At 45.7% G+C, this 24,127-nt stretch overlaps 1 long non-coding RNA gene across 3 annotated transcripts; it reads right to left on the bottom strand.

Moving 5' to 3' along the window:
• Positions 1 to 17,605: 17,605 nt before the first annotated feature.
• Positions 17,606 to 22,437, bottom strand: LOC112895479. 3 transcript variants are annotated; one of them, XR_003229194.1, is made up of 6 exons: positions 22,133 to 22,437; positions 20,981 to 21,144; positions 18,688 to 20,880; positions 18,255 to 18,613; positions 17,990 to 18,166; positions 17,606 to 17,897 (listed from the first exon to the last, which is right to left on the bottom strand). It is a non-coding gene; the product is annotated as an uncharacterized LOC112895479 (long non-coding RNA). The 3 variants fall into 3 exon arrangements; XR_003229195.1 differs by having other exon boundaries at positions 17,606 to 17,884; XR_003229193.1 differs by having other exon boundaries at positions 17,606 to 18,166.
• Positions 22,438 to 24,127: the final 1,690 nt, after the last annotated feature.

Below are 24,127 nucleotides of genomic sequence, written 5' to 3'. Positions count from 1 at the left end.
CACGCTCGCGCCACTCGCTCGGTGCCGCTCACATTCCTGCCGCCCCAGCACCTGCACCGGCTCTCCAGCACACGAGCTCCTGCATCGCCTAAATCATGTCGCTCTCGCTCTCGTGCTCGCTTGACGCCAGTGCTCGCACATGGCTGTTCCCGCGTCGCGCGCGCTCACTCCGAGCCGCAATCGCACGCTTACACTGGCCCAGTGCTACTGCTCCACCTCTGCGCTCCGCGCTATACGTCACCAGCGCGCCTTCGTTCGCGAACCGCAGCCGGCCACCGTGGTGCCGTCGCTCGCCGCCCAAACCGCAGCCGTTCCGCGGCTCCACCTGCACTGCTGTTCCACCCCTGTGCCGCCGGCTCTGTACCTGCACCCTCAGCTCCTGCGCTTACGTCAGTACTCTGCTACTTCACCCGCGCCAGCGCTGCCCGCGTTTGCTCTTGCTTCCGCCCGGCTTGCGCCCCTGTGCGTTCGCGCGCCTGAGCTGCTGGGCACCGCCAGCCGCCCGTTGCCATGCGCCTGATCCGGCCCCGCCTCACGCGCCTCCTCTCTCTTGCGCTCGGGCCGAGCCGCCGCCCAGCCCCACGCACTGCTGCCGCCCATGCCCAGCCGCACGCTCAGCTCCTGCGGCCGCCGCTCGGGCCCCCGCTGGCGCCTCTGCCTGGGCCGTGCCGCCGCCTCGGGCTCCCGCTCGCGCACGCTGCCGCCCCACCACCGCGCCGAGCCGGCCGCCCCAGCCGCGCCTGCTCGCCCAGCACGCCGCCAGCCCGCGCTAGCGCCCGCGCCGGCCCCGAGCCGCGCCGCCCGCCTCCGCTCGGCCGCCTGCCCCCGCGCGCCGAGCCGCTCCGCGCGCTTGCGCGTACTCCGCCTGGGCCCGCCTAGCGCCTGCTACTCTGGCGCTTGCGCCACGCCCCGCGAGCCAATGCCCGCTCCTGTGCGTGCCTGAGCTGAGGAAGGGAAAGGGAAAACAGGAAGGGATAGATGGAAATGGCGCTGGTGGGGAAAAAGGCTGCGTGCCAGAGAAGATAAGGCAGAAGAGAGAAAGAACAGAGGAGAAAGGGAAAACAGATTTCCCAAGGACCTTTGCGTAATTTCAGAAAACTACAGGGACTTGTTTGTGAAACAAAATTTCCCATTGATTTAAAACCCAAATGAAGAAATGCCCAAAACGAAAGTTGGAGAGTTTTTCAAACTCTACAACATTGCTTTAGGGCTCAAGTTCAAAAACTCAAAACTTGTATTTTTGCACGTGAATGTTTGAACAAAAGTCAGATTTGAATTGCTTTTGTCCTAAAGAATGAAATGTTATAAAATTCTGGACCTAAATGCAAGCATTTATGACACGTCATGATGACGGGATAGACTCGTCATAATGAGTGGATAGACATGTCATGATGACTTGCACTTTTACACTTTAGTCCTGAGTAATTTTGAAAGTTACTTTTGTAAATCAGAAACTTGCATAAAAGGACTTGTACTTTTATAAAATTACGTAAACACCCTTATTTTTACCATTTTACCCAAAATTTTTACATATTTCAACACACGCATTTCCAATGCAACTTTTGAGTAAATATATATATTTTTGCAAAACATAAGGTAAGAAAAACATATTTGCAAAACCACCCTTTACTTATTTTAAAATTACCTTAATCCAAATACATTTTGCAAAAACAACCCTAAGTTTTTCTCTAATTACAAAAATACCCTTTTTACTTGCACTTTAAATTTTCAAAAGCTTTACATAAACACACATGAGCTTTATACGAACAAACATATATTTCACACTAACAAAATATATGCCTAGCATTACAAATACACGAATTGTCACAAGTAAAGTACTCGAATTTTTTACACAAAGCTAATTATGGAACATACAACTTAAGTTCCAAAATTCAGCGACAACACATGCATATAACATGAGATACAAATAAAACACTCATTTCCTAATATTTAATCTACATCAGAAAATATATACTTACAGCTCAAACTTCCTAAATAAAAGTAGTCGAATTTTACTTAAGGATTCCAACAAAACTGGTTTCGCATTTTTCTGATTTTTCTATAATTTACTACAATTTTTTTAAAGTTTCAGCCAAAGATTTCAAAAAGATCCAGCGCGATACTATTCATCTGAGTCATGGTCTGTGCAGATAGGCCCCTGGAATTATTGCTATTGTTGAATGGGGACCCTGGTCGCGATTTTTGGAACAGAAAAAGCTCAGAGAGCTTGATTCCGGCGATGGGGTGCTTCCCGGTGGCGAGGGATAGGTGGTGGAGCATGAGGGACACGAGGGCTACCTTTGGATGGGCTCGGGTGACGCCGGGGTGGCCGGAGGAGGGCCGACGACGGTGACAGTAACTCGCCAATGGTGGCAGTGGTGCTCCGATGAGCTCCAACGAGCGGGGTCGATGGGGAACAGGTGGAGGAGCTTCAAGGGGCTAGGGGCAAGCGATTTTGGGGGTCAGCTCAAGGGAAGAGAGGTCGGAGGGGCAAGCTTGGCGTGGGATGGTTGGGCAGCAACAATGGAGGGTGATTGATTTCTGGTAGTGCGACCGTGAGCTAGAACCGGCCTTTTATAGGCCGTAGAGATAGAGGAGAGTGGAAAGGGCGCAATGCCGCGGCCCTGGGTGGCTGCGTTGATGCGGTGGGCGGCAAGCAGAAGTGCCGGCGAGACCGGGCGGCGCTGGCAGCATTACAGGCAACGTGGCACTCGGCGAGGGGGCCAGCAAGAAGAGCTAGGACGGTAGCTAGGCTAAGGAGCGACGCGTGGAGTGGCTAGAAGCTAGAGGTGGCGCCGGGAGCGGCCGAGGCTCAGCACATGGCCGGAGAAGCGGCGGCGTCAGACGCGAAGTAGATCAGAGGAGCAGAGCAGAAGCCAGAGGAAGAAGAAGGAGAGAGGGGGTCCGAAGGACCTTTCTGGATTTTGCAAAACCTCAGGGATCTCACTGTAAACTAAATTTTTTTTTCCACTGTTCCAAAGCTCTAATGAAAAGATGGTTAAAATAAAAGTTGTAGAGCTTTTCAAATCCTACAACTTTGCTTTAGGGCTTAAGTTAAGAAACCTAAAGCACACTGTGTTATTTTACCATTTTGCTCTCAACTTAAAAATTACATAAGTTTTGTCCTAATGGTATAAATCTTATGAACTTTTGGCCTTATTTGCAAGCATTTAAGGCTGGTAATGATTACTTTCACCTTTTTCACTTTGACCCTTGGTAATTTTTGGATATTACTTTTATACTTCAACTAATTTACATAAAAGGACTTGTATTTTCATAAATTATATAAACATCCTTATTATGAAATTACCTCCCATCCAACAACATTTTGCAAAACAACCCTAGTTTTTCCGTAATTATAAAAATACCCCTTTTACTTGCATTTTAAATTTTTAAAAGCTTCACATAAACACACACAAGCTTTACACTAACAAGCACATACTTCACATTAAATAAATCATGTGCCTAGCTTACAAGTATTTGAACTGTCACATTTTTGAATTTAAACTTTAAAACAAAGTTGTAGGATTTGAAAAGTTGCACAACTTTTATTTTAAACACTTTTTCATTTGAACTCTAGAATAGTAGGAAACTTGGTTTACAATAAGGTCCCTGTATTTTCTGTAATTGTAGAAAAGTCCCGGGCTACATTCCACTTTGCTTCCTCTTCTATGTCTTTTCTGCGAGCTCAAGCTGCCGCTCCCTGTGTTCCTCTCTCTCATGATCAAACCAGCAGGCAGACCACCCAGCTCTTCTTCTTTCTCTCTCCCTGTCTCTGATTTTCTCTTCACCGAGCAAAGCAAATCAGAGCAGGGCATGCAGCCGCAAGCACCCCGGCATCCTAGCACCTCCACCTGCTCTTTTTCCCCCTCTGTTTTGTTAGCAATAATTTGGACATGGGAGTGTTAGCAGTGTGCGTGCGTCTGTTAGTGTGTGTGAGTTGCGTTTTTGTTAGCATGTTCGGTGTACGTGTGTGTGTGCTGCGTGCGTGCGTGCTCTTGCATGAACGAGCGCACCAGCAGCAGTTGTGCGTGCATGGCGTGTGTCGCCAAGGCCCAGCGCGGGCGGCAGATGAGCTGCGGCCACGGCGCGCTGGTGGACCGGGTCGTGCGTGAGCTGCAGGGAAGCTCCGGTGGCCACGGTTGAAGTTAGTAAGGGGAGTGGTGTGCGTGGTGCTGATCTGCATGGGTGAGGCCGCGTTGTCCGGACGAGCGATTGGCTCATGGCGACGTCGAGCAGGTCCCGCGGATCATGGCGTGTAGGCCGGACGTGGAGGCCGGCTCCTGGCCGTCGCTACGGCCGGGGCGTTCGTCGCCGGAATTACTGTGCGTCTCCTTCCTTGCGTTCGTGCGCGAGTGATCAGGAGAGGGAGAGTTCCTGGGTGTGCCAACATGTTTCCCTCACGCAAGCACAACAGCAGCACAATGACGACGACGACCCCACGTCCGGCGACCCTATCGTGTCCCTCGCTACGACTGCAACGAGCTGCAGCAGATGGAACTCGCCATCACCGGTCATCCCGACACCGCCGATCGCTTGCTGGATGACAACCACGCTAACCAGGAGCTGTTCCCGAACCTCGTCGCCATCGCATCTGCAACCGGGAAGACTAGCCGCAAGGTGAAACCAAGTTGCTGCCTTCCTCGCCCAGAACCTGTTCGGCGATATGCCTAGGCCACGCTGCTGTCCGGCGCCGCCATTCCTGACAAGCTAACCTGCAAGCAGCCATCGCCGCCGATAAGAAACCGAGCGCCTCTCTGCAAAACTCTTTTGTTATTTTATGTGTGCAAAGCAGCTAACTTGTAAAATTCGTAGCACATTGTAGAAAAATCATAAAAATACCAAACTAGTTTTGTTTGAATCCTTAAGTTATCCTCGACTACTTTTATATAGAAAGTTTAAACTGTATGTGTGTAGTTTTTGATGTAAATTAAATACTAGGAATTGAGTGTTTTAATTGTATCTCGTGTTATGTGCATGTGTTGTGGCTGATTTTTGGAACTTAGGTTGTATGTTCCATGTGTAGCTTTGTGTAAAAAACCTCGAGTTCTTTACTGTTCAATTACTTAGAAATACGAGCACTTTTGTTGTATGTTAATGTAATGCTTAGATTTTATTTAAGGATGTTTCTTTTAATATTTATATCTAAAATTTATACTCTAACTTCCTTTTTGCATGTGTAATCCATATTAAAAATATTAGGATTAATATTAAGTTATACACCAAGTTGTGAATTTATACTTATTTTCAAAGAAAATTCATGAACAATAGCTCTAGTTCATGAAACATTATGAAATTATTTTAAGGTGTTACTCTTGAGTAGTGTGTCATACCTACAAAGTTTCAGCCCATGATTAGGTGTAGAACAACTAGAATAAATACAACTTGATATGATAATGCTATATTCCTAATTAATCAAATTAGGTCCATAATTAAATAATAACTTAGGGTTATTAAATATAATTAGTGTGACAGTTCGTGTATTTGCAATGCTAGAAATATATTTTGTTAGTGTGAACTATGTGTTTGTTAGTATGAAGCTCATGTGTGTTTGTGTGAAGCTTTTAAAAATTCAAAGTGCAAGTAAAAAGGGTATTTTTGTAATTATAGAAAACCTAGGGTTGTTTTTGTAAAATGTATTGGATAAGGGTAATTTCAAAATAAGTGAAAGGTGGTTTTGTAAATATGTTTTTCTTATTTTATGTCTTGTAAAGATATATATATATATATTATTTATCCAAAAGTTTCATTTGAAATGTGTATGTTGAAGTGTGTAAAAATTTTGGGTAAAGTGGTGAAAATAAGGGTATTTATGTGATTTTATAAAAGTACAAGTCCTTTTATGCAAATGTTTGATTTACAAAAGTAACTTTCAAAATTACTCAGGACTAAAGTGTAAAAGTGCAAGTCATCATGACATGTCTATCCACTCATTATGACGAGTCCATCCCGCCATTATGACGTGTCATAAATTCTTGCATTTAGGTCCTGAATATTTTAAAATTACACTCTTAGGACAAAAGTAATTCAAATCCAACTTTTGCTCAAAATTTCATGTGCAAAGATGCGAGTTTTGAGTTTTTGAACTTGAGCCCTAAAGCAATGTTGTAGAGCTTGAAAAACTCTCCAACTTTCATTTTGGGCATTTCTTCATTCGGGTTTCAGATTGATGGGAAATTTTGTTATACAAACAAGTCCCGGCAGTTTTCCAAAATTGCATTTAGGCCCTTGGGAAAGTCCATCTGTTCTTCTTCTCTCCTCTTCCTTATCCTGATATTTCCCTTCTTTTTCCTTTCCCCAACCGGCAGCTCCATCCAACTTCCACTTTACTTCCTTCCTCCCTCCCTCTGTTCACTCGGGCAGCACACGGCAAGCGGAGGCGAGCGGCCCAGGCGGAGCAGCGGGCGCTCGGCGGCAGTAGCCAGGCGCAAGCATGAGCGCACGCGGGAGGCTGCGATCGGGCGGCTCGGCTGGGCCCAAGCGCGAGGCTGGGCGGCGGCAGTGCGCGGGGCGTGCGGCAGGCGGCCGCGGCCCAAACGGCGGGCGGGCAGGCGGAGGCCGGCGCTGGGGCGCGCGCAAGTGCGCGGCAGGCGGGTCCGGGCCGAGCGGGCGCTTGGCAGGTGGCCGGCCGCAGCAGGACAGGCCGGAGCTCAGCAGCTTGCAGGCAGTGCGGCAATGCGGGCCACGGCGCAAGCGGGGGCCCGAGCGGCGGCGGCACCAGGTCGGGCAGCTGGCGGCCCAGGCGCGCACGGGCGTTGGGGAGCTGCGCAGACGGCGGAGCACTGGTGCACAGCAGTGAACGGAGCGAGGACGGCTTGGGCGTGACGCTGGTGCGGGAGCTAGGCAGGAGCAGGTGGCCCGAGATGGCGCACGGTGGTGAGTGGAACGGGGAAGGCTGAGGCGTGCACGACAGCAGGAGCGCGGAGCGTGCGCGGGAGGCGTGGAGGTGCACGGGAGCGAGCGCGTGCGCGCGGGCGAGTGAAAGCGCATGTCGCGCAGGAAGTGTACACAGCTCGGCCCAGGAGCAGACGCGCGCGTGCTCAACAAGCTGGCGGCGTGCGGCTGTGACGCAAACTCGTGAGCGGCACGGCTGGCAGTGCAGGAGCAAATGTGAGCGACTCCGAGCGGGTGGCACGAACATGCGCGCGGTAACGTAGTGGAAGCCGGTGGCGTGTGCAGGTGTTGAGCGGAGCGCGCGAGGAGGGCGCTGGAGGCGCGGTTGGCGCGCTCGCGCGAGTGGCTCGGCCGGGGCAGGAGTAGGCCCAGGTGGCACGAACACGCATGTGTGAGCGCGGCAGTGACGCGGCAAGGCCGGGCGAACACGGGTTCGACAGCAGGAAGAGGAGGAGCAGTTGTGCGGCGTGCAGGGCGACGACGTGCAGCGCATGACGGTTTTCAATTGGGCGAGCTCAGGCCGCGACCGAGTTGATGTGCAATGCATTGATCAGAGGCCATCGAGGAAAGGGCAACGGAAGACACGGCCCTAATGCAAGTAGACCACGGTCTTCGCGAAGGCGGAGGTGGGAGTGTAGCATGGCGAGTCGGAAGGAGAAGCGGCGAAACGAAGGCGGCGGTTTCGAAAGGAGCAACTGTGCGGGTGTACCGACCGTGTCTTAGCGGCACACGCGTATGGGCAGTGAAGGCTTAACCCGTGAGTAGGAGGATCTTGAGGTTCGCGGAGGATTTGGCTGAGCGAACCCATTCGGCTCCATCGTCTCATCCCATAAGTCTACGACATCCAGCAACTCCTATTCCTCATCGATCGCCGAGCAAGACCACGAGTCACCACGGAGACTACTCCTTCAGCTATCTTTCACCCACGGAAACCATGCTCTACGGACTCCTTTGTCATCCACTGAAGCGTCCCCCCATCAGGGAAGACTTAAAAGTGTTGCTTTATCAGTCCTAGGAGGCTGATAACACTTTTATTACATCAGATGGTACATCACCGTACAACTCTTCGCGGTAATGGGCAGTGAAGCGCCACTATCGCGAGGACTACAACTAAAACCCACACTACTACACTAGCTATGAAAAGAGGATCATCAGAGTCTTGCGCCATGCGGAATCCAACAGTGGCCTCAACCACAGGCAAGACTGGGTGCAGGACGAAACCCTACTCGCTGTCTTCGGGGACGTAGTCTGGGTCTTCCACTGTAAAAGTAAGAAAGGGGTGAGTACAAACGTACTCAGCAAGTCCAATCACACCCACGGAGGGGGGGTATAACAGAATTTAATGCACAAGGTATTCCAAGGATAAGGTTATGGTTCGTTTACGGAAAAACTCGGTTATATGCAGGGGTTTGTTTTAAAAGCATTTTCAAAACGAGTTTTCCAGTACCAAGGAGCACACAGCGTTGATCCACATGGATCCAGGTTTTAAACTGCTACCGGACTCCCCGTCCGACGTAGCATACGGCACAACTTCCGGACACTTTCCAAACGACTCACACCAGTTCAACCATTCCCAGAGAGAAACACTAGTTATGTGACCACACCATAACTTGCCCAATACCGTGGGCATGGCTATTCGAATAGATTTTCAACTCTGCAGAGGTGTGCAACTGTATGCTTGTGTTATAACTGAAAAGTAAGCCATAGAATATAGATCTTAAATAGAAATATGTGATGTTTCGTCAAACCTTTCATATGAGTGCTCATATCCCTGCCACCAAGACATTGTTCTCACCCTGATTGCAATCTCCTTAAGGCCCTTTTCATATAAGGATTCCTCTTAGTCCATGTGTATCTGCTGCCTAGCTAATATGTCTCGACAGCTATGCTTCAGTGTCAGGTTATCAACCCAACCGCTAAACATCCGTTTCCCTTAAGTTTAGAATACTTCTGTGTAACAGTTATCGGCCGGTGCATTTATTTTAGTATGCTTCTACCATCGGCTGAATAGCTGATACGGTTGTTACCTTTCTAGTATCGGCTACTGCCGATACAATTCTTTTGTCTGTCCTACATCGACTGCACAGAGTCGATGTATCAGAGAGACACACACAATCTTAGGGTTCTTGCCATCGGCCGACCTAAGCCGATTCTAGTTGCTCTCCATATCGGTCACATAGAGCCGATCGATCTTTAGTTTCCCCATTCATATCCACACACCTCTATCAGCCGATTTATCGACTAAGAGATCGGCTATCTATATCTATCGGTCAGGTATCCTCAACCACACTCCCATCGGCGGTACGTCACTCAATTGTTGTGCTGACATAATCGAACCGATGCAACCACCCCTAGTTATCTAAGATAACACTTAAGCACATCCCTGTTAAGACAACTGCTTAAGAAATCACCCCTCTGCTAAGGTGATCGATGCTTTCAAAGATCAATTAGAAAACCAATGCATCTTTCCATCGACTAAACCTCTGTTGTTTCCAATCGGCTCTGTCGTAATCTTCAACGAGTAGCCGATTCTAGTTAGTTGTCCCCCTAAAGCTCTATCTAGGTTTAGTTCAGATCTTTTTGGTTGATATGTGAATAGTATGTTGTATGAATGCTGGTTTGCAATTGAATTGTGAAGTAAGGTAGTTTTATGTGCACACTATGAATGGAATGTTGCATTGCATGTAGATACGACTACTTCCGCAGACAGTACCTACGAGATCTCCCCGGAGTCTACGGAGGATGTTCCTGAAGACCGAGTGAATGTCACCAAGGGATTAACTGAAGCCCCGAACCAAAGTTCGGAAGATGTTAACATTTCTGACTTCAGACCCACCAGTAAAGGCAAGCCCCGGGCATAACCCACTATTTTAATTACATTGCAATCTATATTTATTTACGTATTCTATGCATTAAGTTCTTAGGAATTGCTTGAAACCCTAGTTGCATTCTCCTAGGAACCAATGTGATGGATACTAGTACTTGAGTCCGACTAGCTGCTATGCTAATAGGGCCGGTAGAAGTCGGGTGATTTCCTGTCACTCGCGCGATATAGGAGTTGTAATGTTTACATTCCTGTTATCACTATAAGGATGACGGACGGGAGTTTTGTGAGGTATCATGGTTGAGGTGATACCCCATCTGTGTTGTTGAATCTGTTAAGGTCGCAGCGTGTGGAAGTGCGGGTTAAGTGTTTGAAAGTACTAACCACATGCCGCGAAATATGGTAAGCGGTAAGCCTAGTAACCAATCGGCCCGAGGAGTGGACATACCTCCCACCACTCGTCTTGCTTCTTCTGGTTACTTATGTTCGACGTGTGGGAATACGTGTTGCAAGGGCAACCAGGAGTACGGGTTTTGTAGTCGCGCTACAGACGTACGTCCTGCACTTTGGAAGTGCGTACGGTCCTGCAGTCGCTTGTGGTGGACCTGTCCACGAGTCGGAATGAAAGGCAAACGGTTGCTTCGGAACGACCCTGTGGTGTTCCAAGCGTGTGAGTTAGGTTTACCTTGCAAGGTTGAATTTCGATTCAGGAATCGTCCACCTCTCACGATGCATGAGACTGCTTACCCCCTTTTCCACATTGAGTAATAAGAGCAATCATATGATTATCAAAGATGATGTTTGACCAAAGATTCTACCATGATTGAATAGCAATAGGTGCTCATCTAGAATGGATAATCACATAGAATCTGAAAGCTAAAAGTTGAAATTAAGGATCCACTCTTAGTTGCTTTTCAGCTGAAACTAAACCCAGAACCATTATAAGCCTTCATAAGTCTAGTTACATGGCTAAGTATACCATAACCGGGTAAGCCTTGCTGAGTATTAGTATACTCAGTCTTGCTATGTTACATGTTTACAGGTAAAGTCTTTGAAGACCCTTCTCTTCCCTTGCCTTGGCCCTGTGCTCTTCCAGAAGGTTGGTCCGTGGAATGGGATCCGTCCGCGACCAACATTGGTGATACCGAGTGATGTCGTGCCTGGGCTTAGCATGACATCCGTCTTGTCGACGTGCTGTAGATCATCGCGTATGTTTTCCGCTGCTAAAGATCATAGCTTAAATAGTTTGTATTGTTTTCTCTAAGTTTGAAGCTTTGTACTACTTTTATAAACTCTTGTAATGTAATTCCCTATTATGTAAATTGTGATGGTGATTGTATCTCTGAACTCACCTTCGTGTGAGGTAACCTTATTGATCCTGTGTATCGGTGGTTTATCGGGACGTTACCCGACAGGCGAAGGGATTATACCGTTTGAAGCACGTTGGAGCCCTAGGAAGTGGACTCGCGTACTTGAGCCGGTATAATTCGGGTTGGTTCTGCCACAGCTAGCTAGTCAAATAAAATAATATAATTAATGTGATTATTTAAAATAATCAAATATGCTACCTCGTGCAGTTAATTAAATGTTTAAGGTAACCAACCATGTTACTTAATATAACTAGGTAGTTTAATTAATACTCAATAAATGATTGCCCCATAGAAGAATGAATGATATGATTGGTAAATAGAATGTTGTTTATTTTGCATTGTTGATAAGTCTGGTAGTATTAGCTTATAATTTAGTGGTGTTAAACCAATTTACCTAAAAGTATGCATTACAACTTGTATGCCATACTGATGTGATAGATCTGTGTGATGTTTAGTAACCCCTTTCACACGAGTACTCATGCCTTTGCCCTTGTCTTGCTTGCAATCTTGTTGGAACCCCTTTCTATATAAAGATCCTAGTTGTACCTTGTGTATCGACTGCTTAGTCGATACACCTTTGTAGCTATGCTTCAGCAATCGGCTACTAGCTCAGCCAATTTTTGATAAGCATGACCCTATCGACCATATGCCTTTTGGCTACGGGTCTGTAGGACACCCATCGGCTATATGCCTACCCACCACACGCCCTTTTTAGCTACACATCTATTGGCACAAGCCCATCAGCCACATCCTCTTCAGTCTAGTTCCGCGCTTGTGGTCTCATCAGCCTAGTCTGATATTAGTGTTATGTTCCACCTAGTTCTTGTTGCGAGTTCGGTTTAGATGACCCCATCGGCTGTACGTCAATTGACTGTTGTACTGACGTAATCAAGTCGATGCAACCACACCTAGTTACCTAGGATAACACTTAAGCACATCTCAGTTAGGCACAGTTAGTGCAGAGTAGGACAATCAGCTACACGACTGATATGCCCCAATAGATATAGGAGAACATTAAAGGTCAAAACAAGCTACACAGCCGACCCACCAATCGGCTAAATATGCTGAGACACAGACTGTACGGATACATAGTTCGACTAGTCTACCAATACACCATCGGCTAGTTACCCGCACTAGTCAACTAGCTATGCCGATACATCACTCGACTAGTTCTACCCGATGTGTAAATTGGCTAATATGCCGATTCACCGATCGACTAGTACATGTACACAAATCGGCTATGCCGATGCGCACAATGATCAGCTAGACATCCGATGTAGATGGCATATCGGCTGCACCTACCGAAACGCACCACCACAGATCGGCAAGTTAGCACAGTAAGAGTCTCTGTTAGGCACGACCAGTACAGCTTTAGCCAATCAGCTAGCACTAGTAGACATCCAATCGACTAGACCTGATGCACATGAATCGGCTAAGGCCAAGGCCAATGTACCAACCAATCGGATAGACCAAAAACATGCTGATAATCCAATCAGCAAGATCCTTCCTTTTTCTGTCCTTAAAGTCCTATACCTTTAATGTTCCTATCCATATCAGCCAATTTGACCCCAGGTAAACTCAAATCGGCTAATCTTTTCTGCTCATATACCGAGACCGCTCCTGCCGATTTCTCTTCCAAACTGAAATCAGCAGATTTCCTAAAACTGTGTAGATAGCTCCTTCTTTACCAATTCTATCAGCTAAACCCCTATTGCTTCCAATTGGCTCTTTTGTAATCTTCAACAACTAGCCGATTTCAGTTAATTGTCCACCTAAAGCTCCATTTAAGTTTAGTTTCAGATCTTTTTAGTTGTTATATGAGTGATATGCTAAATGAGTGCTGGATTGCAACTTTATCCTGAAGTAAAATAGGTTTAAGAGCACACTTTGAATGTAATGTTGCATTGCATGTAGATATGACTACTTCCATAGACGGTACCTACGAGATCTCCCAGGAGTCTGCAGAGGATGCTTCTAAAGACCAAGTGAACATCACCAAGGGATTATCTGAAGCCCCGAACCAAAGTTTGGAAGATATTAATACTAACATCCCTGACTCCAGCCCCACCAGTAAAGGCAAGCCCCGATGCATACCCCAGTATTTCAATTTATTACAATTTTATTATTATATTATATATCGTGCATTACGTCTAGGAGTTGAAGTGAAACCCTAGTTGCATAAAATCTTAGGGATCCAATGTATTGTACCCGAGTCCTTATCGCATTAGACGCTCTGCTAAATAGGGCCGGTAAAAGACGAGTGATTTCCTGTCACTCGCGCGATATAGGAGTTGTTTGTTTACTATTCCGCAATCACTATAAGGATAATGGACAGGGTCATGTGCTGCACCATGACCTGGAGGTTTACCCTGTCTGTTTTATTAAAAGTTGATAAGGTTGTAGTGTGTGGTAGTGGTGGCTAAGCGTTTGAAAGTACTAGCCACATACCACGAAATATGGTAAAGTGGTAAGCCTAGTACCTGAATGGCCCGGCAAATGGACATGTCTCCACCACTCGATTATTTTAAGTTCTGTTGTACACATGCACCGACGTGTGGGAGTGCGTTCTGCAAGGCAGACAGGAGTACGATCATGTAGTTGCGCTACGGATGTACGTCCTGCACAATTGGTGTGCGTACGGTCCTGCAGTCGCTTGTGGTGGCCCTGATCCATAACCCGGAATATGAGGGAAACGGTTGCTTCGGAACGATCCTTGGATGTTCCAAGCGTGTGAGTTAGGTTTATCTTGCAAGTTTGAAATTTGATTCAGAATCGTCCATTTCTCGCAGAGATTGAGACTGCTTATTCCTTCTGCCATATAGAGTAAGAAGTGTAACTATTGATGGAATAATCTTGATGGATGATAATCTCTACCTTGCTTGTATAGATTAGGTGCTTACCTAGAATGGTTAATGAGACTAGAATCTGAAAGCTAAAACTTGAAAGTAAATCATACTCTTTGTTGCTTTTCAGCTAAAATTAAACCCAGAACCGTTTCAAGCTTTCATGAGTCTAGTTACATGGCTAAGTATACCATGAAACGGGTAAGCCTTGCTGAGTATTAGAGTACTCAGTCTTGCAATATGACTTTATTTCAGGTAATGTCTTTGAAGACCCTACTCTTACCATGCCATGGCCCTATGCTTTGCCTGATGGTTGGTCCGTGGAGTGGGACCCGTCCCCGGCCAACACTGAACCTACCGAGTGATGTCATGCCAGGGCTTAGCATGATGTCCGTACTGGCGACGTGTATAGTTGTCGCGTTTTTAATTCCGCTGCCGTAGACTTGAAACCTTAAACTGGTTTGTAATAATTTCCATCAGTTGGAACTTATACTACTTTTGACAACTCTTGTAATATAAATGCCTGTGGTGTAAAATATGATGGCGATTGTATCTCTGGACTCGCCCTCGTGCGAGGTACCTTGTTTGATCCTGTATCGGTGGTTTATCGGGACGTTACCCGGCAGGCCAAGGGATTATACCGTTTGAAGTATGTTGGAGCCCTCTGGAGAGGACTTGCGTACTTGAGCCGGTGTAGTTCAGGTTGGTTCTACCACAATAGGTGCAGTGCCTGGCTGCAATTCAATGACAAATTCAATATCCCTATCTGGTGGCATTTTTGGCAAGTCATCCGAAAAACATGGCATACTCGCATACCACGGGAATTTCCGCTAACTTGGATTCAACCATGGCAAAGGCACAAGAATTAATGCACTCTTGGAATGGCAAATAAATAGTAGTAGCTCCATGATCGGGTGAATTTATTTCAACGGCTCGTGCAAGAATATCAAGTGTAACTTCGTGTAGAGTCATCCAAGTCATCCCCAAAATAATATCCATGCCTTCAAGTGGTAAGAGAATAAGGTCAGTTTTGATGATTATGCTACCCAACTTGATCGATATGTGCCTTATGATTTGATTGGAAGCAATTTTACCACTGGTGTTGATATCATATATGACCCTTTTATGTGACTGAAATCAAATCCCACTTTTTAACCGAATTTTGCACTAATAAAGCTATGTGATGCACCAGAATCAAATAATATAACTGCAAGCTTGTTGTGGATAGAGAATGTACATGTCATAACTGGTGCACCCTCGGGAAGATCAGCAAGTGTAGTGAAATTGATCCTTCCCTACCTGACTTGAACAGTCTGCCTCTTGCCCTTGTTCTTGTTGTTCTGACCGGAGCCTTAGCCCTGATTAGGCTGCCTGGTCTGAGGGCATTCTCGAGCAAAGTGATTAGAATTCCCACAAATGAAGCAGTGGTTTGTGTTGCTCGGACGAAGTGGTGGTGGAGCATTCGGCCTTGGGCCAGTCTAATGAGGAGTAGGGGGATGCGAGGCGCCCTGCTGCTAAGGTGGTCTAAATACCCAACGCCCTTACTGAGGGGCCCTCTGAGGAGCCTTTGAGGAAGCATTTTGCACTATGCGATACCTCTGTGGTGGAGAGGGTCCAGCTGGTGCCTTCCTCTTCTTCTCAGCACGATGAGCCATGATGCAATCTTCCTGGGTGATAGCCAAGTTCAGCAGCTCATTATAAGTATCCGCCTTGATGAGGTTCAAGCAATCCTTGAGCTTGGTATTAAGACCTCTGCGAAAGCGATCACTCTTCTTAGCATCAGTGTTAGCATGATAATCCGCGTACTGACACAAGTTGTTGAAAGCCTGAGCATATTGGAGAACGGTGCGAGTTCCCTGGGTAAGAGCCAGAAACTCATTCAGCTTCATCTCCATAAGCCCTTCTAGAATATGGTGCTCTCTAAAGGCATTCTTGAATTCATCCCAAAAGACAACATGACCTACCGGGAGCATAGCAAAGTAGTTGTCCCGCCAAAGACGAGCCGTACCGCGAAGCTGTTGTGCGGCAAAGTGGGCCTTGCTCTCATCGGTACATGGCACAACAAGTAGAGAAAACTTGGATTCAATAGTGCGAATCCAAGCGTCCGCATCCAGAGGTTCCTCCGTTCGATTAAACAGAGGTGGCTGAGTACCCACAAAATCCTGATACGCTTCAACTGGAGGTTAGTGGATATTGTGCCCATCCCTCTGACGGTGCTGCTGCTGCTGTTGGAATTGCTGAAATGCCTGCTGTCCCTAGACAAGCTGACTAAGCAAGTCGGTTTGGCTAGCCATAACAGCAGCTAGGTTGGGCAGTGGTGGTGGCGGTGGTGGCTGTCCACCACCACTGGAAGTGCCAAAACCATCCGGGGTACCACGTGTCGCTCCAACCATCTTAAATGTGCAATCCTTTCATTAGCTAAGTGATGCGCAATGCTTCCAAGGCTTGGTAGCATAAGTGCGGAGAGATTTTGAACTCGAACGGTCATAGACTCGTTGTGCACAAAAATACTGCTGGTTGCAAGAAAATTCATAACTCCCACTCTTTTCATCCAACTTCTTTCACATTTTGGCAGTGACTAGGAAATTTATTCACCTACAACTTTAGTATTCAACTTAGAGGCTAAATTGATAGTTAAGATGGTCGAAAATATCATCCTTTGCCTCTCTGTTTTGGCTGTTTTTCAGCAGACCGAGCTACAGTGTTTTGCCTATAATTTTAATTGTGATAATCCAATGGTGCTGAAAATTTATCAGTGATTATTTAAGAAAACTCCTTATAACTTTGGTATTCAACTGGTTGCCAAGAAGGATCATCTCCAAGGGGTAAAAGTTTCGACAAAATCCTGCTGTAGGATATGAACTGGACAATAGAAGTTCAATATTTCTGAAAGCAATTTGAAAATTCCAGAAATCCAAATTGAGTTATTTAAAAATTATCAAACTTCACCAGATCATTCCTAGGATGATTTTGCATAACTTTTCTAGTCAACCCTTGGGCTAGATCAGACTCTATAATGGTCATATCCTTAAAGTTCTTCCTTTCTGTTTACCCAGAAAAACAGTGGACAGAGAGCTAGTAGTTTGATCACCAGAGAAAATGTACTCGGCCAAGAATTATCAAAGTTTAACAGTAGATTCTTGATCAAGTTTTCAACAAGTTTTGTATTGAAAATTTCTGCATAAAACTTCACTAAGAGGGTCGAAAAATTTATATGACAGAAGTACTCAAAACAGGCAGAAACCTAAGGTGTGGAGTTTCTAGTGTTGCCCACTCAGTACTAGTCCAAAAATTTCCAAATATTAACAGCAGATAATAGACAAAGTTTGGAGCAACTTCCTTATTAAGCTTTTCTTCAGATAAGATCATTTTCTTACTTTAATTAATCCATCTATCCAGATACGGCAGAAAAAGGCAGATTTCTAGATAAACCTTAAGTGAATGGAACCCATATGCGTATGAACCTTATCACACTCAATTAAGCTCAACCTTCACTACTGCAGAATGATTTTCACCGCCGGCCCTAAACCTATTTTCACCGCCGGTTTGTGTTACGGCCCAACGGTGATAATCGTTTACTGCTACTTATTCCAGCATCATTTTCTAAAATCGAACAGCATTTCAATAAATTTATACAATTCACATGGGTACAGAATTCATACAATCCATTCTCATATAATAAATACATCAAATTTCACATAGTAAATAGAAATCAATCTTACATAGTGTTCATACACCGATTACAAACACCAAGTCCATACATCAATTAGAAACCACAAGTCCATACATCAAACGTAGTCCATACCATGAGTCATACATAATACGATGCACAAATTTAAAACAAAATCCTTCAAGCTAGATGAGGCAGAACTCTGCACCCGGATTCACTACGTGGTCCATGATAAATCCAGCAAGCTCCTCTTGAAGTGCTAAAATATCACTTAGTAGCAACTCTGAAGTTCCAAGCTTGCCACGATGCAACAAAGAATGATAATAGAAAGAATGTATTAAAACACTAAACATATTTTCACATTGTATATACTCAAGTTTTTACTAACCTTTCGGTTAGCAACAGTCATATCATCTCCACTGTGGACGTGCATAAAATGCATTACATAGAACTCGCAGTGATCATTGCCCAAAGGCTGCCTCTGGACATATTTGGCATCACGTACAATAAAATCCATCCAGAAAGGTCTATATACTTTACTTTTTTACGATACTTCGCAAAGGCCCTATGTGACAATAAGAACAATGAATATGATTAGATGTGTGCGTATCTAGCGAAGTTATAATAGGGAAAGGTTGATTATCTTTGTTTACTTGTTTAACATGTCGATGCAAGGCTGGATTAAATCACGACTTAGTCTTTTGGAATCCAAAATGCGGATCTTGCTCTTGTCTAGGTTGATCCCAATGAGAATATAATGGTTACTACATTTAGGACATCCAATATGAAGCTTACTCTTATGATGGTTAAATGGAAATATATATAGGAGTTGGGATACATGCACTGATGGTTGTAGGGCAGAAGAATCCATTTCTTGTCTTGCATATCAACTAAGGCATCACACCCAGCATTGACGGTGCTCCTGAATCCAACTATAGCTTCATTTATAGAAGTAGGATCCAAGAAGCCTATGTCATTAATTCCTCTTTCCTTGAATTTGTGTGCCTCCATCCTACAAAAGAAGAAAGTTAGAAATGCTAAACATAACCATTAAAACGAATGTTGGGATTCACTGACGACACTTACAGACACCACAAGGCAAGGATGTGTACATCGAGGGCAGACTGCTGGTAGAACTCATAAAGATACTCGAATCTCACCCCAATATGCATGAACCCTTGTGAAAATGTTCCTACCTGTATCTTGCTCCAAAACTCTCACTATCCTGACTTTTCTACCATTAATGTAATTGCCGCAACCTCGTTGGTAAAGCTGGCACTTGTTCTAGATGCACAAGGTCATACCCCAACCTAAATGGCCATAGCAACGGTGGTGGTGCAATACCGGGACCTTCCTCAATTATTTTAAGATCTTCCTCCGTTAAGTTGTTCTCTTCTCGAAATTCAGCCCTTGCCCTATATTCAACATTAGCATGATATTTGGCTTTGCCCACTTGTTGCACAGACCATTTTGAGGCAGTTCGTTCAAAATCTGACGGCGGACCTCGCGGTTTCTTTGTCTGTGGAACTGAAGCCATCTTCAAATAATGCTCTACTGCACCTTTGTTGACCGGTGGTTTTTCTTTTCCTTTGACGACCGGTGTTATGTTACCACTCAATTTTTTCTTTGCAGGTGCTTCGGAAGCTTTCTTCTGGGATGATCCAATTCTATTAGATGAATTAATCTTCTGAGTCTTTGGTTGTGGCGATGAACTTTGGTCCTTTTAAGGCAGTGGACTTGTATCCCTTTGAGGCAGCGGACTTGTGTCCCTTTGAGGCAACGGGCTTGTGTCCCTTTGAGGCAGCGGGCTTGGATCAGGCGCTGAGGAAGGAGGATACAGGTCCTCTATTCCATCTGCATCATCATCGTCGGAATAAGACTCTGGATCAAATGATATATAGCGCTTGCGCCACGCCACAATGCAGCCCATGTTCTTTCCAAGTAACTTTTTGCCATCCTGTCCTGGTATATCCAACTCAACCGTACAACAATACCTCCTCTTAACTATTGTATCAATAGTAACCTTGGCGTAGCCTAAAGGTAATGGACAACCATGCATTATGACATCATTCCCAGGCCAAGCTTGACCTGTTGCCACCTTGTTCTTAAAGATCTTATCCTGGATAGCTTGCAAGGTGTTGGTTTCATGATTTCATCCACAGGAAAAGTGCCAACTTGTTCTTCTTCAGGAAGCACAGTGCTTCCACAGCTAATACAAATCCCTGTCGGACTCGTGAATGCAGGGATAGGTTGATCTGGTGAATTCTGCTCAATTTCTCCTCGAACTCTGCTCGTAACCTATCGCTATGTTGAGTTACTTCCTCACGCATAGCCTGAAGGAGGTCATGCCACTGTGACTCTCGTTTCGGCTCGTTTCCTCGACCGGCTTCTATATGTGTCTTTATCAGCTTGAAAAGAGACACTCCATGGAACCAATCTGTCCCTCATGTACGACCCGGGTGCTCTTTTCTTCACAAGGCTTGGGTCAGCTCGCCATTCTCCCTGTCTGGAGTAAAAATACCTTGTTCTACTTCCTCATGGGCCGACTGAATTCTATGTGCCAGGTTCTCGGCTAAAGGAGTACGGTAACTTAGGGAACCATCAGGGTTGTAGAATAGCCCCTCTTGCAAGAAGATATCTCACAGAGCAAGGTTCCCACCTATCTGTCTGTAGTGTAACTCCACTCTGGATTAACTGCTCCTGTTGTTGCTCCCATTTCGGTATTTTCCTCAAGTACCCACAGCCAGTCCTATGAGGATTATCATTTTGGGAGGAATTGACCTTATTTTTCTCACTAAGTGCTTGCTGAGGCTTGGACAGCTTGAAACTCACAAATTCATCCCAGTACTACTGCTGGTTTGGGAAGTACTTCCAGTCTGGCTCGGTTCCTTTTTGCACATGCCCTCTAAACAAATCCCCTTTCCAACCTCTGAATGAGTTCGACATGATAAACAGTGCCCGCTTCTTCGCGACCTCCTCGGAGCCCTCAGGGAAAATGTACTTCTCTTTCGGCTTGTCCCAACATATTTGCTTAAGCGAGTCCGGGACCGCCCAGGTCTTATCCTTCACACTTCATACCCAATACTTGATAGGGATGTTATCCTTAACTATCACCCCACAAGTGGACTTGTATGGCCCCACTACACCTACAGGATCAACAGGTTCTCCAAGTTCATCGAGCTCGTTGATAAGAGTTCGGCTCTTTGACATCTTGTTCGGTCCGCGCTTGCCCCTATGGCTTGGTTCTGAGGTTGTCTCACAGACTTCCGGAGCTACTTCCTGCCATGAGCCAATAAGAAAATTTAAAGATATGAACAATGTTGAGGTCTGCCGATATGTATAATTTAGAGAGTTTTGAGTCAAGAAAACAGCCAATTACCTCAGCCTCAGCATCTTGGTCCAGGTTAAGGTACGCGGAAGGGCTACCATCCTCGCACCTTTCTGCTTCTTGGTTTTCGCCCTTAGCCTCAACATTGGCTGCTGCATCCTTGTTGACACATTTCCAACGACGAGAGCTGAATCGTCCCAATCGTCCCATTATCCCTACATATGAATAAGTAGAGGCTAGTTGAATATGAATGTGGAAGATAATATATGGGCTGCATAGATTTGCCGTACAAGTTGCTGAGTAATGAAACAAGTAAATGCCTGATAAAGAGCATGATAACAAGCCCAAAGATATTCTCTAGCAGACCATCCCAAAAAAAAACTCATAATCAGCTGGAGAATTATGCTCTAAAAAAACTCTATAATCAGCTGGAGAATAAATGTAAAGGGTGCATCTTCTATGTCAAATACATGTAATTCAAAATGAGTCGTGGAACTGCAAGGTTGGATGCTGATGACCTGCAGTCTTTCAAGATTCTTTAAAATTTCAGAGTAAACCTACTCTCATAGTTGAGCTGCTGGTGCTGTGCTGCTGGTGCAGCGAAATTAGCAGGCCCATCTTGTGCTCACGAATCGTAATTTCATCCAATTTAAATGAGAAGGCAAATGTTGATGCAAAAAAAAGACGTTACTGTCCCATCTGAAATGCAGAGAGACTATGTTTCACCCCAGCAGCCACGTCTGTTCAAGCACATCCCCTCAGTGGCTGGCACATCCCCACAGCACATTGGTTCAAATAGAGTAAATCTAACACCCGTATTTTCTATTGTCTCAAATGCAGTTATAATTACCATTGGATACTGAATCCATAATGGACAATTTTCAAGCACAAAATCTGAACATGGAACATAAGCTACTCATTTAACTTAGATTACTAGGAGGTCAGCTCAAACAATTCATTGCCATGATACAGTCATTCCCTCACGGTTGAATTGATCTTAGCAGTAAATTATGCTTAACACATTGTACGGCTGTAAGCCATTCCTAGATTTCCTAGTCAATGTTAGTCGCCACCCTGCTTCCCCTCAGATCCACACACCGAAACTTAAACCCCCTCAGATCCAGACCGAAAATTGCGCCCAGGATTTACTAGCTGAAATAATCAGAAGGGAATCGAGCAGCATGCAATGGGGATTGGACGGACCTGAGCGAGCAGCACGGTGTCCTCGACGCGCACCCCGGCCGGCGGGCTCGGGAACAGCTCCTCCTTGGGGATGAACAGCGGGCGCTCGAGGTTCCACGCCTCCTCGAGGGAGCAGCTGGCCTCGGTCTCCAAGAACCACGCGGAGGAGGCCAGGGGCGACGCGCGGAGGAGGTCAGGGGCGCCGCGCGGAGGAGGTCATCAGGGGCACCGCGTGGAGGAGGTCGAGGTCGGGGTCGCCGCGGTCGGGGGCGGAGGAGGGCCGGGGCAAGGTCCGGCGGAGGAGGGGCCCGGCGGCGGGAGGGAGGGTAAAACAAATGGCTGGCAGCTCGGGCGGGCCTTATCAAAAAGCCTTCACCGCCGGCCCCTACCGCAGCCGGCGGTAAAAATTCTTTTCACCGCCGGTTCCAATCACAGTCCGGCGATAAAAATATTTTTTCAAATGGCTACACAGTTCAGTTTAACACGTTGCATACATACACATAATATTAAGTTATAGTAAATGATATTAACACATAATATTAAGTTATAGCAAATGACTATGTAGTTCAATTTACTAAAAATATTACATGAATAGAGAGAAGTATCTTGATTAGTTCTGCATAAAACATAAATTAGGTAAAATACATAAAATTGATCCTCCAATTACAAATATTACAAGTAGGTTCATTATCTCCAAATGATCTAGTCGCACATAAGCAAGCTCCTCACCCTTTTCATATAGAGGTAGGTCGACATCTACTCCGAGAGGAGGCATGTCTAGATAGCCGTTCCCTTCATCCTTGCTTCTATTTTCAACACCAACGATCTTCCTCTTTCCTTGGAGTACCATATGTTTACCCTCATTAGCTAGGTCCTTTGCATGGAAGACTTAGACTACATCTTTAGCCCATACGAATGGTTCGTCTCTATACCCGATGTTAGTGAGATCAACGACCGTCATACCGTACTTGCCTGTGAAAACCCCCTTGGGAAGTTTAACCCACTGGCACCGAAAAGGAGGGATCCTTAGTGGTCCATAGTCTAGCACCCAAATTTCTTCTATGAATCCATAATATGTTTCCAAACAACAATTGTTGTCATAAGCATCGATACGGACATCGCTGTTTTGATTGATGCTCTTTTCATCTTGCTTTTTTGTGTAAAATGTGTATGCATTTATGTCATAGCCTTGGTATTGCAGCACAGTACTGGATGGTCCAATGGCCAACAAATCAAGCTCATGATAATCGGTATCAAATCCCATCAACTTCTGGTGTAGCCAGTGACCAAAGGTTATCCTATGTTGTTTTTCTTGCCACGCCTCTGACCTGCCAGGGTTTTTCCTTAGTAGTTCTTCCTTGTGCATATCGATATATGGCGAAACTACAGCCGCTTCTTGAAGAACAGCAAAATGTGCTTGCTTGAAAGCAACAAGGTCATCAACACAGAGTGATTTCTCACCAATCGTACCTCTACCAATAAGCCTTCCTTCATGACGAGATATTGGAACGCCAATTCGGTTGAGACCCAGATAGTATGTGCAGAACTCAATAGACTCCTCCATAGACCTTCCTTGTACCATGCATCCTTCTGGCCTGTATCTATTTCGAACATACTTCCTTAGAAGGCTCATCATCGATCAAACGGAAATATTTGATGCAAGAAAATTGGTCCTAGTGCTTTTATCTAGGAGACAAGGTGGACAAGGAGATGCACTGAGATATCAAAAAATGTTGGAGAGAAATGCATCTAATATGGCAGTCGTGGGCCGTCATGCAGCTCATGTTGAACTTCAATTCTTTTGTGTTCACTAGCCTCTGGATGTTTGAGGAGTATCTTGTAGGCACTTTGAGCTCATCAAAGAAACTACAGATCTGTAACACCATCATGAGATCATCCACCAATGGCTCCAAATACATGTCTATATCATTTCCAGGTTTGTCGGTGTTTTACCGGCTGCCCATCGAGGGGTGTGCCCGAGGTGGTAAGTTTTAGGTTGGGTGATGCCGAGATCAG

The sequence above is a fragment of the Panicum hallii genome, chromosome 5 (genome assembly GCF_002211085.1).
Source record: "Panicum hallii strain FIL2 chromosome 5, PHallii_v3.1, whole genome shotgun sequence".
Lineage (NCBI taxonomy): Eukaryota > Viridiplantae > Streptophyta > Magnoliopsida > Poales > Poaceae > Panicum > Panicum hallii.
Note: the sequence above shows the minus strand (reverse complement) of the source record. Positions and strands in the feature narration are given on the sequence as shown.